This window comes from Poecilia mexicana, unplaced genomic scaffold, assembly GCF_051168715.1.
Source record: "Poecilia mexicana isolate PSO_F unplaced genomic scaffold, ASM5116871v1 scaffold_7, whole genome shotgun sequence".
NCBI classification, from domain to species: Eukaryota; Metazoa; Chordata; class Actinopteri; order Cyprinodontiformes; family Poeciliidae; genus Poecilia; species Poecilia mexicana.
This window is the reverse complement of record NW_028263376.1, coordinates 20,950,135-20,966,814: the sequence shown is the minus strand read 5'-3', so window position 1 is coordinate 20,966,814 and position 16,680 is coordinate 20,950,135.

Here is a 16,680-nt window from a genome sequence, read left to right as displayed (position 1 = left end):
CCTGAGTTTCTAAATGGTCTTTCAGGGTCAGTCATCACAATCCTCTTGAAAACTGCTCAATAAACAAATGTCCAGAAGACAATCATTAACACCATTCAAACCACAACTTCAAGGTTTTCCACTGCAGATTTATCTGCAAACATTATCAGAGGGTTGACCACAACTGCTCCACGCTCACGTTCCCAAATACACAACCACAATACTGAAGAACAGATTGTAATAGAGACACTCACAAATGGGTTAGGACCAATCTGGACATTAACCAGTTAGAGTGAGACCTGGAAATAGGGAAGTAACTTTTAAACAAGTCATTCCACCCAGGATGTGAACCTTTCTATTTACTGATGCTGTTGGCCCTGAATTTTCCCCTTTGTGGAACGATAAAGGCTATTTTCTATTCTATTCTAATAGGCTTTCAACCTGTTATGTGCTACAGCTGTATCTCTGCTTTGCTTTTGCCCCCCCAGTGCTAAGTGCAAAGACTGACAATACATTCTGTTCTCTGAGAAAGGAACATCAATGTGATGTTAATCGCCAAAGTCATTTATTTCCCTTAAACGCTGAGGCCAGCTGGAGGCTGCAGCAATAACAGCACTCTGATCTGCTTCTCCATAACCACTCAATCAGGATATTAATTGTCAAGCAATGTCTCCAAGTTATTAATCTTCACCAGTCATCCTTTATTAAATAAAAATGCAACTGCATGTGGGACACACTTAGAGTAGTGAGTTATATCATAATGTGTCTTCACTCAACAACAACACTGGACACATTAGTGTGATCACCTCTAAGAAGATGCAGCACTATCAATGCAAAACCTACGTCCTCTTTTTGGTTCTTACTAAAGATATATTTGAGTATACATTTGCATATATTTATATAATTCTCAATGCTGAGGATAATTGTTTTGTCAAGAAAAAGCTGTGTTTTTTGATGCATCTTGATCTTATTTCATCCTTCGCCCAGAGTAACAGTAGCTCTGTAACAAGCTTAGGTTAAGGCTGGAATAAGACTTTTAAATAATAACATATGCTTTACTTTTACAACTCCTAAAACACAGATATGTCTGAAAATATTTAATGTTTCATTGCCATTATAAACAAAACTTTGCTCGAGCAATTTACTTTGTGCTAGAAGGAAAAACTCATTCACAGGTCAATTAAATTTGCTTACAAATCTGTTGTATTTGAAGATTATTTTTCAAGTGATTGAAAAACCAAAACATTTTGTGTCAGTAACACAACGTTACACCAATTGTTACACTAATTGGCGTAACATTGACACCAATTGACTCCTTCAAGGGAGTTTGTACATGGTCTCCAACAACACTTAGGTAAGTGTCAAAGAAAAATCTACGGACTATAGGATCCTACGTTTCCCAACAGATCATTGCTAAAAGTATAGTACAACCTTCACCATCTTCCCTTATTCCCTCAGTATGTCATTGTGCAACGTGTTCCCCAGGTAGGTTAGGTAGATTAGGAAAGCACAATTTGCCATTAAATTGTGTAAAAGGACACATAATTCAACACATCAAGCCAAGGGTGCTCAAGTCCAGTCCTCGAGAGCGTCCTGCAACTTGTGTTGGAGAAGGGAAGCATCTTAAAGCTGCAGGATGGCGGCTCTCGAGGACAGGACTTGAGCACCCCTGCACTAAGCCATGACCTTTCATTCCTCTGGGGTAGAGGAATGCTGCTTTTGGCAGTAGAAATGCAAAGTCACTTGACTGTGACTATGCAGGCAAAAATGTTTGATGCACTGTGCATTCCGACTCCCTTATTTTGGACAGCATAAAAACCAGCATCAATGTATTCAGAAATTTGAGCTACCATAACTGATCGGCTGGATTGGACTTCATTCTCTCACCATTGTACCAATGTCCGATCTTATGGCTGCCACATCTTGACCCTGGTCAAGCTCAACTCAAATCCTTACATGTCCTCGTTTTCCTTTCCGGCTTCTAACAAACCAGTCTTGAAGACAAATATTAACAGGCTGGAAAACAGATGGCATGATGAAAATACACATTGTTGTTTTTCACCTGTTGGCGCTTTTAATTTTATGCGTGGTTGGTGTATTTTGCTTTAATCATACCACAGCTCAGGTTATGTCTTTGGACAGTTAAAATCCAATGCATTTCAATTAAGAACAATAGTAAATATTACTGTGTTGAACTTGAAACACTTATTTCCAGATTTCATTCAATTCAAACAAAGATTTAACAATTGTAGCTAGCTTCTTCTGACTGAAACGAACGTTACACAAACGTATTTAAATAAGGCGAGAATGTCAAAATCATTATTTGTGAAATAATTTCACTCGATGTGTTGCGTAGCCTTTGAGCACAGGCAAACTGAACGACACTCTTCGTTTAATTGCCTTTGTGTTATCACCCTCCCACAGAATAGCTTTTATCAAAATCATTATCTAATAGCAGAAAAAGTCAGCTTAAACTAGTTGGGGACAACTCACTCATCTTCTGCTTCATGCAATCTTAAATGTCCCACATCCATTTTCCTCCCACACCTTGGCTTCCTGTGTGCCACTGCAGTCAGCATACGGGTACAGCGCAGCACATTACCTGAGAAGATCAAGACTGTAGAAAATATAAATGTACTGTTCTGTGTCCATTATGAACCTCGGAGGTAATTTAGCATTTTGCTGATTCATTTATCCACCTTGGACGAGAGATGGGATACGTCTAAGGTGCAATAAATTCCACAATGTTTGACTGCACAAGTAACACTGGGATCTTTCACCATGCGTCCCGGCCGGGGCTTTTTTATCCCATGTTTTATTAGTAGGCCAGTAAATCAGACACACAAGCAGCATTTGCGAACAAGACGAAGCTGCTTCTCTTCTCTTTGCCTGCTGGGGGTTAATGTTTGCTTCAAAAACAAAAAGACTGTTGTGTCTTATATGAATTTCCATTTTAGAATTAATCTGAATTAAAGTTTATATATTCTAATTTACAGAAAGATGTATGAGTGTATTTTTGTACTGTTATGATATGATGCAGGAGTCTTTGGACAGAGAGACTTTGGCTGATAAACCAAAGTCTCTCTGTGAAGTAGCATAAACAGCAGGGACTATTATAATTACTCTTGAGAGGGTGGAGTTGTTTTGAAGTGGACCAGACAAATTAGGATAAATGTCTGCAGAGTATATGTGCTGCTATTTAGTAGACTCATTGTTCACTTAAAAACATGGACATTATGGGATTCATTTAAGCCTGACTAAAGGCGTATAGTCAAAACCTGAACTTCAAGCTATTAGCATGGTAATGACTGCAGACTCCAGAGCCATGAAAAAGTAACCAGAAATGAGAGCTTAAAGGTAGCTATTTAAACAATGGCTTCCCAAAGGAATACACTTAGTAAAAAGAGCTGGGCACAGGAAAACAAGGATGATTGCAGACAGAGGGGGAAAATGGATTTCCAGACAAAATTCGAGGTGGATTTTTTATTTTTTTTTAACTATAACCCATCTTCTTTCCTGCCTCTGACTTCGACAGACAATGGGACATTAGGCATGCTTCTACCAGTGTCACCAGAAGACTAATGAGATGGCAGCAGGCCTGTGAATGGCTCATTGGCCTGATGCACATTACTGTCTTTAAGAGTTTCCTCATCCCTTTATGGCCAGCCGTGCTCTGCTTCTTATACCTGTAGCAGAGACCGGGTTGAATAATAAAAAAAATTCATACCACGGAAGTCCACGGAATACCATCATTACACGCAGATGTTCTGGCAGCTCTATGGTTCAACAGACAATTAAAGCTGGAAGAAAAGCAATGGGGAAAAAAAGGACTGGACTTGGAAAAATGACATATACTGATAAACTGGTTCATTTGGTCTTTCTGTTTTTTTATTAATAAATCATACTGCTAAGTCAACATACTTGAAAAACAAACAGACTTTCTGGTAATAACAGATGGCTGCTGTTACTTGTGTTTCTTCTGCTAAAGTTTTACTGTTAAAATGGAGTTGCTTGGTACGATATGATCAGCTGGACTTCCTTGAATTGTTTCAAAATTTAATTGGAATGTATGCAATTGGATTGAAATCAATATATATTGATTATACTGTAATTACTTGTTTGGATTTCATCAAACTAAATTTAGTTTTGTGTAAATAGATAAAATTTAATATGTTTGTCTTGAGATTTTGTTTAATGATTGGTGTTATGAAAATAAATTGAATTAAATTGAACACATTTTTATAACCAGAGATATTAAGGATATTAATATCTACACATTTGTGATGATTTTGTCACTTTGAAACATCGACTTTAGTAGCAGCTTTTGCTGTAATTATCATGCTACTAAAATCAATGGTTCAAATCACTGGCCCACTGCGGGTTAACGTTTCAAATCAATGTTTCAAATCAAAGCTGTAGCATGCTGACAGCTTCTGCTGCAGACATCATGAATAGGGTCATATTCAATAATGTGAAAGATGCTAAAAAGAGTTAAAAATAAACATATTCTCACATAAGGAGAGACTTTCTATTTACATATTTAAGGAAGTGTTTGGTTCTGTAATCAATCTAGTTTTTACTTTCATTCATTCATTTCCTTTAAAGCAAAGGCATTTCATGTTGTCTTTTTTTATATTTAAAGTAAAGTTCCTTTGTTAGTGTTCAAGATTTCAGTGTTTTGCACTCGTTAAATTCTTCTCACCTGTTTCTTTATAACAAATATGGTTGTTCTTTCAGTGTTCTACATTATATAGAAGATTTTATTCTCATTATGAAAGTATCTTTATTTGCTCGGTTTTGTGTTTTCTGGAGTCATTGTTGTTTTTAACCTTGTTCAATTGTTTTTAACTTCTGCTAAAGACATTACATTTGACTTCATAAATCAATTGTAAAGCTTATGTTTTAAAGAAGGATTGCCATTTGAAAGTTTTAGGAAAATACAATGGCAGACAAATTATAAAGAAATAATTCAAAAACTGTTTGGAGTCAGTAAGTTTTCATGTCCAAACAAAAGTTAGAAAAAAATGTTTTATAGTTGTAAATGAACGATGCACACTGAGCAGTGTTCCTATGTCTGTCAAATGACATTGTCAGCACTTTCAAACTTCTTGAGCTACACAAATATGTTTCTTTCCATTCATGGATACTACGACTGATCAGCTTCAATATATCTGTTTGGAGATGTCTGTAGCTCCTCAGTCACACAACAAGAATCACATTGAGGGCACCATGCAGTTCAGTATCTTATGCCCAAGTACACTCAGATGTGTGGAGGAGTTCGAACTCTAATCAATAAATTCTGTATGTCACAAAGACCAGTATAACTAGTGAGCCCTGGGCGTCCCAAAACGAGCATCCTACGACTGTCCACTAAAGCCTCCTGAGGCATTCACTATGCATATCATTCTGACTGATGGAGAGCTGCTCCGTTATTGATTTTTCTGAAAGCCTGAAACAATTTGCCACAAAATTTGACCTTTATTTAGCACTACCCGCCATTCCTTCAATTATGACCAATTTTTCAGGTCTTGACAATAACAAACATACAGCTCACAGCTCAGTGCTGCCTACATATAACTTTTTTACAGGTGTGGTGCTCGGAGAGTAATGGGTTAGTGATGGCCAAAAAGTTTAGCGTTATGTGCCAAGATTACTTTCTTGAGAATGTTTGGATGAGACTGCAAGGACTTTTGGCAAACTGCAAAGTTTTTTTTCCCCTTTAAGCCATTTCTGCTCCAGTTTCTGCTGAGGAGCTTTGCTGTTTTTTCTGAGCCTGGCTTCCGCTCTGGCAGGAAGTTTCGGTAGTCTGCCTTTTCCTGGATGGTTTGACATGACAAAAATATGTTTTGGGGGGTTTCTTTTTATCAGAAAACACATGTCTTTATCTGTGTGGTTGTTGTTTTGTAGAGTACTCATATCTTGATTCTCCATCTGTACATCAAGTATAGTGCATAGTACTGTAAATCCTATCTTACATCATATCTGACAGAAACAGGAAACAGGGACGTCACCCTGCATCCCCTGCAGCCCAGATGCTCCAAGCAACCCAACAAAGGGAAAGGAGGGCAAAGCGGGAGCAGAATAAAGTAAAAAATGAGAACATAACATTTGGTAGTAATTCAGCATGGGATGCCCAGTCAGACTTCTGGGAGGTAATTAATTACAGACAACAACAGGAAAAAAATGTCCAGCCTCGGACCTCTAGGGGCAGCCTACACCTCTTTAGATCTCTATCCAGGAAATGATTGGCCTGCTTGGGAAGGCTTATGTGGATCAAGGATCTAAAGGTTCATTTTAAGATTAATCTCCACACAACAAGTCAGCTATTGTGAGAAAAAAAAAAGACATAAGATAATATTTTCCAGAGTTACCATAATGTTAGAAACATTACAATCAAAAAATGATTTCAGACTTTGATCTCGTCTTTCTAGTTCTTGTGAATTATTTTCAGTGTAATGCTGTATGTGTTTCTTTTGGTATAACTTAGAAGAAAATAATCTCATGTCTAAAAGAGCTTTTTCAAATAAAATAGCATTTGACATTTTATAAAATAAGCAAAAAAAGATAATTCCAGATACCGAAATCGTGCTCATTGCACTGATTTTGTCATCTGATAATCACCAAGTCTTTCTTTTCTATTTTAAAGTTATGAAGATTGTGGGTTGTTGGATTAGGTTTAACAAGTTAACCATTGTTGGAGACCCAGCTGAAGGTCGGCCGCCTACACCTGAATCCATCAGCAAATGTATGTACCTTAGTAGGGGCAGGAAACAGTAAACGCTACTACTAAGAGTAAAAATGAAAACAAAACCAAATTGATTTTTGTGTACATGATGAGACGGATGTTGTTCTGTGTGCCAGTTCTGCACATTATACATTAGTTGGCTGTAGTTTCTTTTAATCCTTGTTCAATTGGTAGCCTTTAGCTCTCTATTAAAAAAAAACAGAAAAAAAAACAGATTCTGCTCAGTTTGGCAAATAATTAACATGCATGAACAAAATGGCTAAATTTTATTTTACAATATTACATTAGATCAATAAAAACATTTGTTTTAACTCAGAAATATGGGTTCAATGAAAAAAAAATGCTGAAAAATTATTTCCAAAGGTACTTTTAATCTTTATTAAGTATGCCGTTTTTTTATTTGAAGGCTGTAATAACCTTATTGATTAAAGATTTAAAACAAGACATTGAAATTAAGGTAGCCAGACGTCTGACAGAGAAGTTGTCCTCATAATCACAAAACAAAATGATTTTCCAAACTATTCATGACCTCCAGCATAGATAGACGTATTTACTCACACCAGCACAAGTGTTAGAGTCACATTGCTGATCAAGAGACACAGCAATCCTTAAACATGCTTCCCTATCATGCATGCATTGTATGCTGAGAGGACACTGAGTTGTATGCGGGTGCTACGGCTGTTTTATTAGCTCCCTCAAACTCAATTTCCATATAATTTGTGAGCTGGCTCTCGAATCTGCTCCTGGCAGCTAAAGGTATAAATCTGGCCTTATCTGGCCCCAGCATGCACAGTTCATATCCACACACCCTTTGCCAACAACAGATCTATAATTCATGGCCAAGCACACCCACGTTATTGGCTGCCCTGTATTAGAAAATACAACACAGAAAAAAAAAAGAATTCAATGGGGTGTCATCCAAGCAGTTCAGAAGGCAAGAGGGTATGTTTTCTCTCCCCAGAAACAAACCATGTGACAGAAACTTCTCTGTAGTGCTATTACACATAAAAGAAGGAAATGTACACTGTCAAACTTTTTACATTTATATTCTGCTCAGGGGTTTCTTGTATCGTTATGCCAAAGTGCAGGTTAACATCAATGTGACCCCACAGGTGAAAGAGTGCTCTGTTTGACAGATAGGGAATTATTCATCCAATTAGGCTAATTGGATGGGACAGGTCAGGCCATATAAGGCTGTTGAGTGAAGCTGAATAAATTGGAGAGACTGTGTTAAATTATCTTAAGAAAAGTCACCAGAGACACCAAATTAGGCCCCTATTCCAGAGAAAATCTATATTGGCAAAAAAATATATATATATATTTTTTGTTAAAATAAAATAATTATCAAAATATTTGCAACTCCTAGCTTGTTATTGACATTAAAAAGCAATAAGACAGTTTGAAACTTTTGCCACATTAGTAACTGATCAATAGGGAAAACACATTCTCAGCTTTTACTCTGTTTGCGCAAGAGCAAAGAAATGTCCAAAGACGGCTCAAAACTCACGGGCGTCTCTAAGAAGCATATTGACATGACGCTGACAGGTACTGCTGCAGGAAATCTTCAGCTGGCCAGTGCTTATTGAGTCATATGAAAGTGAAGGGCAGAAGACAAGGACTTTGGGGGGCCAGCTTCACCAGTATCCCTTTGTTTAATGACCATTACCATACCAGCAGAGAGAGAGAGAGGGAGATTTCTGCACCTCAGCCAGGCATCATGGCTGGTCTGAGTCTCAGCTCACTGACAGCCAACTGTGGGGAATCAGAAAAAAAGGTGAAAGAGACATCAGACGGTGGTAATTAGGACCACTCAAGAAAAAGGGGGCGGAGGAGGATACCACAGCTAAACACCTCGCCCGCTCTTACCGTCTCTGTCTTTGATTCCTAGGGGTCATGCTTGTTTTCGCCCCGATATCTCTGTTAATGAATAAGTGTAGCGTCTACTGCCCAGAGGGGGACCGGTGTTCATGTCTAGACAGGGAGAAAGGGATGTTTGGTGTGTGTGTGTGTGTGTGTGGGGGTGTGTGTGCGTGCGTGTGTGTGTGTACGTGCGTGCGTGGAGAGGGGAAGGGGGGGCACTTGGTTTTGTTTGTGTTGTTCTGAGGCAGCTGGAGGCAATGACGGGGAACACAATAACAGTTTTTCATGTGCTGAGTGAATGCATAAGCACCCACTCATCACAAAATCATAGCTACACAAATACAACTGTGAACAACCACCTGCTGTTATCATCATGTACAATCACTCAAACTTCAATACTACGCAATATGTCGTACAGTGCAATATCAAACAACTTCTGAGTGTAAAGTTCATAAAAAAAAAAACAAATACAGATGAAGCAATCACTAGACTATAAAACAGTTTAGAAAGCTATAACTACTCTCTTAATGTTAAATTTTATGTTATGCTGCGGGAAAAAAAACAAAACAAAAGTTACAGCCCTTTTCTCTAGTGGCTGCCTTCACTAGAGACTGTCATTATTGAAATTACCCAACAGCAAATCTGCATGATTAAGTGCTACATCTGCTCCACCTGTTCGCATCGGAAGACTTCAAATATTGCTGCTATTTCAAAGCCAGCAGCGTTTTATACAACGGTACAAAGTGTTCTTTGGTGGGAACCATAACTCACAAACCACAGCTTAATAATACGAGAACTGCAGCAAAAGCTTGGAAGGAAGGTGGAGGCTTGAGTTGCAGTTGTTCCGTTAGTTTTTATTTCGTACAGCAGTTGTTTCAACTATGCAGGGTTTGCTGAGACAATGTGCCAAATAAATAACCACAATAAACAAAAGACTGCGATTTTATCCATGATCTCATAACATTTAAACTCATAAGTCTTGCAGTCTATCCAGCCTGATGTTCTTAATGGTGAAAACTGGGATGCTGTAAGTAGGAAGCAAGAAGCACAGCAAAAATAATTATGTTAAAGTCAAAAAAAGAACCAAAGAAAGAAAAAAAGAGAAGCCACACAATAGTGGCTTTGTCATTAATCCGGTTCTAGTTGGACCTTTAGGTGTTGTAACCATGTCACATGCTGACAACCTGTCCTTCAAAAGGAATGACAGTATGAGACTTAATCATGGAATCATGGCAAGGCTTCTCCGTCTGAGTGAACGGACAGAGTGTTGGATGGATGTCGTACTGCTGGGTGATTGGCAGGCTGGCTCCAGTATTTATAGTTTTTCTGCATTGCATTTACAATGCCTTGCTTTACAACCAGAAACGTATTCAGTTTCTCGAGATTTGATGTGGCAGACCAACACAAAGTAGCATATATTTGCGACGTGGAAACTAGAACGTTGTACAAGTTGTGTAACAAAATGAAACAAAAATGTGGTGTGCATTTGTGTTTTGTATGATTTTGTCTTTTCATATATTTGTTTTAGTTTTTTTTTTCTTTTAATAAAATGTATTTTCAAACAATGCTGCTTTTTTTTCTTCTAAAAAGCAACATATGCATCATTTGCCTTACATTTCACAGCTATGAGCTGCTGTGTGTCAGAGACAGCTCAGGAAATCCAGATCAAATGCACTGAAATCTCTCTCTCTCTCTCTTTCTCACACACATACACACATCTTTGCACTTCTATGCAAATGGAGGACTTTGCATTGACTTCTATTTATTTTAGGAACTGCATTTATCCCTAAAGCACACATTTTCTCAAACCATAACAATTACTAGTCTATTCCAAACCTTAATCTTAATTCACACCATACATCTAAATCTAACTACTAGTACTGCAACCACACACATACATTATGCCTTTCTATCATCGCAGGGAGTTTGCATCGACTTCCATTTATTTTATAAAGACTGGGTTTTGGTCCATGCGTCTTCAGAAGGTTACTAAATATGCCAAAAATGGTCCTAAATAGGATATCTACACAGATACACCTTTAATCTAAGAAATTGTTTCCTAATTTCCTTACTCCAATAATTAATTTGTCTCTCTTGTTTTGCCTATTAGACTATTTTCTCTGTACAATTACTTATTTTGATCATCTCGAATGTGTGTGGCTTTAGGTCTGTTTTTCACTTTCTGTAAAACACTTTGCGTTACTCTTTGCTGTATAGAGATGTAATTCATCTACTTGATTTGAGAGGCACGTATGCATTTGTATTTCTGTTTGGTTTTCTGCACCTTTACTTCCCTCAAGCTCAGAATCCTGTTGTCCAGATGTTCTGCATAGTTTGTGTAAGTGCTTTAAAATTCACACCTGGTCTTCTTTTGCTCAGAGCCAACCAGCTCCCTCTGCAGATGTGCCCCGTCAATCTTGATTATGAGGAACATGACCAATTAATCACATGTCGTCGTCTTATACAGTAGTGCAAATCCTTCAAACTATTGTGATGCGACTCTACCAGGGCATGGATATCTACTCAGCTGCTTCTAGAATTACAATGTCTGACATTTTTACGCCGTCATAAAATGCCTGCCCAGGTCAATTCTTTGGACAAAACTTGTAAAATAAAAGCGATTTTACACAGATATTAAATCAAATTGTCTAGTAAACACTTAGGCACCTGAACTGAGAGGAAAACAAGGGAAGAGTCTGAAGAGTCCCCTCGAGAACAATAATGCAATTAAAGCTCGTGATTACATTAAAGCTGGCTAAGCACCGCAAACATTGTGGTTAATATTTCATGTTCAGAATGTTGTTTAGTGGAACATTAAGCTATAAGAAGGGCAGGGGAAAGAGTTTTTAAACCGAATCATCACGTTAGCTTTATTGTAGGGCGAGTTATCAGCAGGTATATGGGGTCACCTTTCATTATATTTCAACCCAAACTGACAATATCTCAGTTTCTTCATATCACGAAAGAGGAAAAAAAATCGAATTTGGCAGACCAAAAATAATAAAAAAATAAAAACAGCTCATTTCAATTCAGTGCTCCTGCTACCATCAGAAAACCTCCTGAATGGTCGCAGAGAAGATGGCTATCTCGACTCAGACAAAGAATCGGATTGTGGGGAGCTGCAAAGGATGTTCAGCCCATTGTTGAATGAAATAGGTATTCTGAATCTCTCCTGGGAGCTGACATGAACTTTTGCTGAGGAGAAATAGTTAAACGAACATTGGCAAATATACACAGCCGCAGAAAGCAGACATTCACAGGTGTCCCGAGTTGCTCTCCCAACCATGTGAGAGGATTTAAAGCTGAAGCAAATCACCAAGACTAAGGAGTCAAACAATGACCATATGTCAAGCTTTGCGCAGTCGCAGGGGGATTTCATTAGAGCTTCAGCTGCATTCTTTCCAAATGAAAACATGCTGTATATCTTCCCAAAGGTGAAGCTTTACCATATGTGTGCGTTTGTGAAAATAGCAGCTTTGCTCTTTGGGCTTAGGGTAATGGACATCGCATTTTTACTGCTTAAATAACCTGATGTTAGTTCATTCAGCATGTTAAATATAACGGTGATTATTCATCTTACTTTTTTAGGCCCAAACAGGGAGAAGGTCAGTTGTATTTATCTGTATCAGTTGTTATTGCTGTGCCACATTATTTGTGTTTTTTTGTGTGTGATGAATGAGTTCAAAAACTAAACCTCTCCGAGAAAAACTTTTTGTCAAGGCAGAAGGAAAGTTACAATTAAAATAATTTGTCTGTTTTGGGGTAATGTTTACATTTCAGAATATTAGACATGCTTAATTTTATCAGTGTTTGTCACAGGACATGGAGGGGAAACAGCAAAAATGGTGAAGTATTTCTGGCCAGCTAAAATCAAAACTGAACTGAAACTGAACCCGTTTCTTTGTGTCCATAGGAAGTTGGAATCAGAAATGCCAACAAAAAAAAAAGTACCTTGAAAACCTGTTTCTTCAAAAGAAAAACGTGTGAGTAATGAAATATATATCAGAGGATAGTGAGCTGGCTTCCAGAAATGAAATCTTGAAGGTTTCACGAACATCACCCAGCCAGATGAGTTAAATTAGGAGACTCAGCACAAGGGCAGATGAACAAGAAGCAATCAAACATGCCAAGCTGTTCATGTCAGGAGGCTTATTAATTGCAATTGCTGTGCTTTGTAGTTTTGTTTGCAAAGTAAATCAATCTCTGCAATTCTCTGAAAGTGTATAGCTCAAACATTTTTGACTGAATTTTAATCATGATTCAACTAATTGTGATCTATTTTGGTTTATTATACATGGAAAAGAAGCACAAAATAACTAATGCATTGTCTATTCAGATGGTTTTAATTTAGGACAATCTAAATTATCTCAAATTATTTAAAGTTGACATTCAGTATACAAAGACACCAATTGCCAGTTCCAACATTTCCATTAAATAAAGAGGGAACCAAAATTGAAACAGTTTTGACATTTTCTTACTCGATCCAAAACTCAAAACACATGCAAAGTAATGCAAACTTCGATTTGATTTTAGGTGTAGATTATTTTCACCAAGGCGCTTAACATTACCATCCTTTTTCCAGGTGGTTAATGTCTAATGGTTTGTCACACTATGTAAATGTTGATTAAATTGAGTCCTTAAGTCTCAGTGACCAGGGAACCTTGAGTTTTGGTTCCCAAGGTCCATGATGGCGTTCTGCTTTGATAACAGGTTTGACATAATATTTTGGAAAGTGTGGCACATTTTAATGCATAATGTTTAAATTTTACTAAATAATAGACCTTAAACTCCAACTTTACTCTGATCTATAATTATATGATTATGTCCCTGTTTTTTCAGCAAACCAGCTGTGACCTCACACACCAGAGTCAAGTCTGTGGAACCAAGATTAGACCAGGAGCGTCAAACTCTAATCCTCAAGGTCTGACGAACTGCAATTTTTACACATCTCCCTGGTTCAGCACACCTGAATCCAATTACTAAATTACTTCCTCAGCATGCAGTGAGGTTCTACAGAGTCCTACTAATGACCAAATTATTAAATTCACGTGTGTTGAAGCACAGAGATGTCTAAACATAGCAGGACTCCGATCTTTGAGGACTGGAGTTTGACACCCCTGCTTCAGGTCCACTGTTGGGTAACGCTTAAGTGAATTGCTTCACTCAGGGGGGGAAAAAAGAAGAAAAAAAAAATCACTCATTTGTCTTTAAAGTAGTTGAATTTATTCCTGCATCAATATCTTCACTAGCCTGTGAAAACCAGCTTCTTGTTCTTCGCTTTGCTTCGTAAAGAAGTTTTGGAGCCTCGGCTATTGGACTCTGTTAAAGTTTTAAACGACTGAATCTGATGCTGCATTGCAGTTAATTATATTTTGAAGACCAAAATTCCTTTACATTTTAACTTGATCTCAGATTTTGGTTTGTAATGTAGGTTTTCTTTTTTTCTTCACCTTTACCTCACCCCCACACCCTCCTACACATTTTTCAATCGATTCCTATTATAAATTATTGTAGATAGGATGTCTTCCAAACATTTGCTGGCTGGGCGCCTCCGTTAACAATGGTCTTGTCAAAACATCAAAACTAAAAAAAAACCTCAATCCATGTTGTACACTGAATCATACACCTTTTATGCTTGGTATGACTTGTGGCTGAATCATAGAGAGGCAGTGGGGTTGTGCGATAAAGAGAAGACTGTTTTTTTTGTTGTTTTTTTATTGGGAAATCAGTAAAAATAAGAAGTCAGTAAAAGATTTTCTTCTGGTAAAGTCCATTCTCTAACCAATTCTGTAAGTAATACAGAAAAAACCTGACAAATTGACATAAAGTTTATTTCTTTTCATTTTTTTCAGTTTTAACCTGTGAAACATCGACTCACAAGTTGTGTATAAGAACAGAGAAATGCAGAGCAAGTCAAATGGGGCTGTCAGAGTTGAGTCAAACAAAAAATCATCTGTTTTGCACATCACAGTGGCTTAAGCTGTTTATTTTGTAAGGCAGTTTGCAGGAATGGTGTGCGTGCGTGTGCGCGTGCGCGCGCGCTGCCTCGTCTTTGCTGACGGCTAAGAGGAAAGCAGTTTTAATCACCACTCACCCTTACACCCCGCTGACAGCGTCAGAGGACCAGTCTCACCCCGTTCCTATGATCAGCCTCACCAGCTGTCTGCTTAGCCTTCCATTCATCTCTTAATTATTTATTTACCTCCACTTTGTTCATACATATTCCCTGGAGGAACACATCTTTTGAGCGTTTCAGCAGGGCCTCACTTTAAGTGGCTGAGCAGAGAAACTTTTTTTTTTCCTCTTCATTTGTGTTTCACAGAGAAACCAAGTTTCTCCTTCCTTTAATTTTGACATGTGCTTTTTTTCCCCATGTTGACAGTTTCTCTCTTTTAATGGATGGAGAGACCTTATTTGAAATAATATTTTGAGTTGGCTGAACTGATTTGTTTTCATCTTGACATGCTTCTTAAACTAAAAACAGACAGTTTATTTATAATGAATAATCAGTCCAATGGGAAGCCAATTAGGTACATCAGATGTATGCGTATCTGTGCATCGATTTTTTTATTATGTAAAGTTATATATTAAAATAAATTCTGGTAAAGCAAGAAGTTATCAAAGTTATTTTTTAATCTTTAAACATGTGACATCAATTGGCAGCAGTTAATCATTTAATATCATAAAGGTTCATAGAGTACCTTTATGATATCCAGATAGTAAAACAGCACAGCACCAAGCAGAGAATAATTGATAGAACATCATGAAGCAAGAAAAACAGTAAAAAAAAATCTCCATGTGCTTTATTTCTCTCTATGCATAGTAAATAGAATTTACTTGCATTGCTTTTAATAAATCTGAATGATCAGATGTGGCTATTTCCGCTAATAACAGGTTTGTTTAATGTGTGTTTATATACAGTATATTAGGAGTGTACCAAAAGAAAAACATAATATTTGTTCAACACCTTTATGTTTTAAAGTCCAGGTTCTGTATGCACCATGATAACATTCAGACAAGAGAGACAAATAATGTGAAAATATTTTAACTTTAATCAATGACGAAAAAATAATGTTAATACAGACAACATTAGACAATCTTTTAACTTTATTAACACTTTTTAATATGTCCAGAAGTGGCTACTGACTACTTTTTTTTTCACTTTATTAAGAGTAATTATGTACACACACTGGATGGGTACTAAAATAATAAAAATGTGAAAATGCTTATGTGTTTACTTAGGAAGTTTTAATGAGTGTGCTGGAATTTGATAGCAGAAATAAAAAGCAAAAACCATAAACTGTGCATATTTCTTGGTTCTCAGAATATGACAAACTAAACAGTTTACCTGGCTTAAATGAAGAACAGTGAGAGGAAGTCTGAAATCTACAGGTGTAGAAACATTAACTCAGAACTTGTGAAATTAAGTTCTGAGTTAAGGACTTTCCAAAGGAGAGAGAGATGTGATTCTAATCACAGGGTAAATTCACACAGCTGCTTTGAGGAAAAAATCTGCAGGGTCTTTTTACTCTTTCAACCATAACCAAAATCAATTGACACAGAAAAAATAAACACAAGGATATTTGCAAAAATAGTTGAAAATATCCTTGTGGCTAGTTTTATCATTCAAAATTGGCTGTGGGAACAATTGGTTTGCCCAAAACTGAATATATAAAGCATTCATTTCATTACTTTTTGCTACAGATGTCTTCTGGCTCGCAAGGCAAGTGGCACAGCGCTGGGACCAGGCAAGTTGCATCTTATAATTAGTCTCACAAGGACAGACCTTGATCTGTCTCCACTGAGACAATATCTGAAAGGAATTTTGCTTGAAAATATTCTAGTTTTACAGCCTTGTGTTCAGTAAGGAAAAGCAAAACAAAGAAAAGGGATGAAGCTTGTAGAAATGTGTGATGATTGCAGAGAGGAAGTCAAATAGCCTAAAGTCATGAAGCTGGGTACCTAAAATCTTGGGACATTGCAAGATTAGTACCAATTCAGCTGCAGCTGAATATCAAATACTCCTCATATATCAAATTCACGAGACTTCACTAGAAAACAAGTAATCAGTTTGCGTAATGGTGAAGTAAAACAGA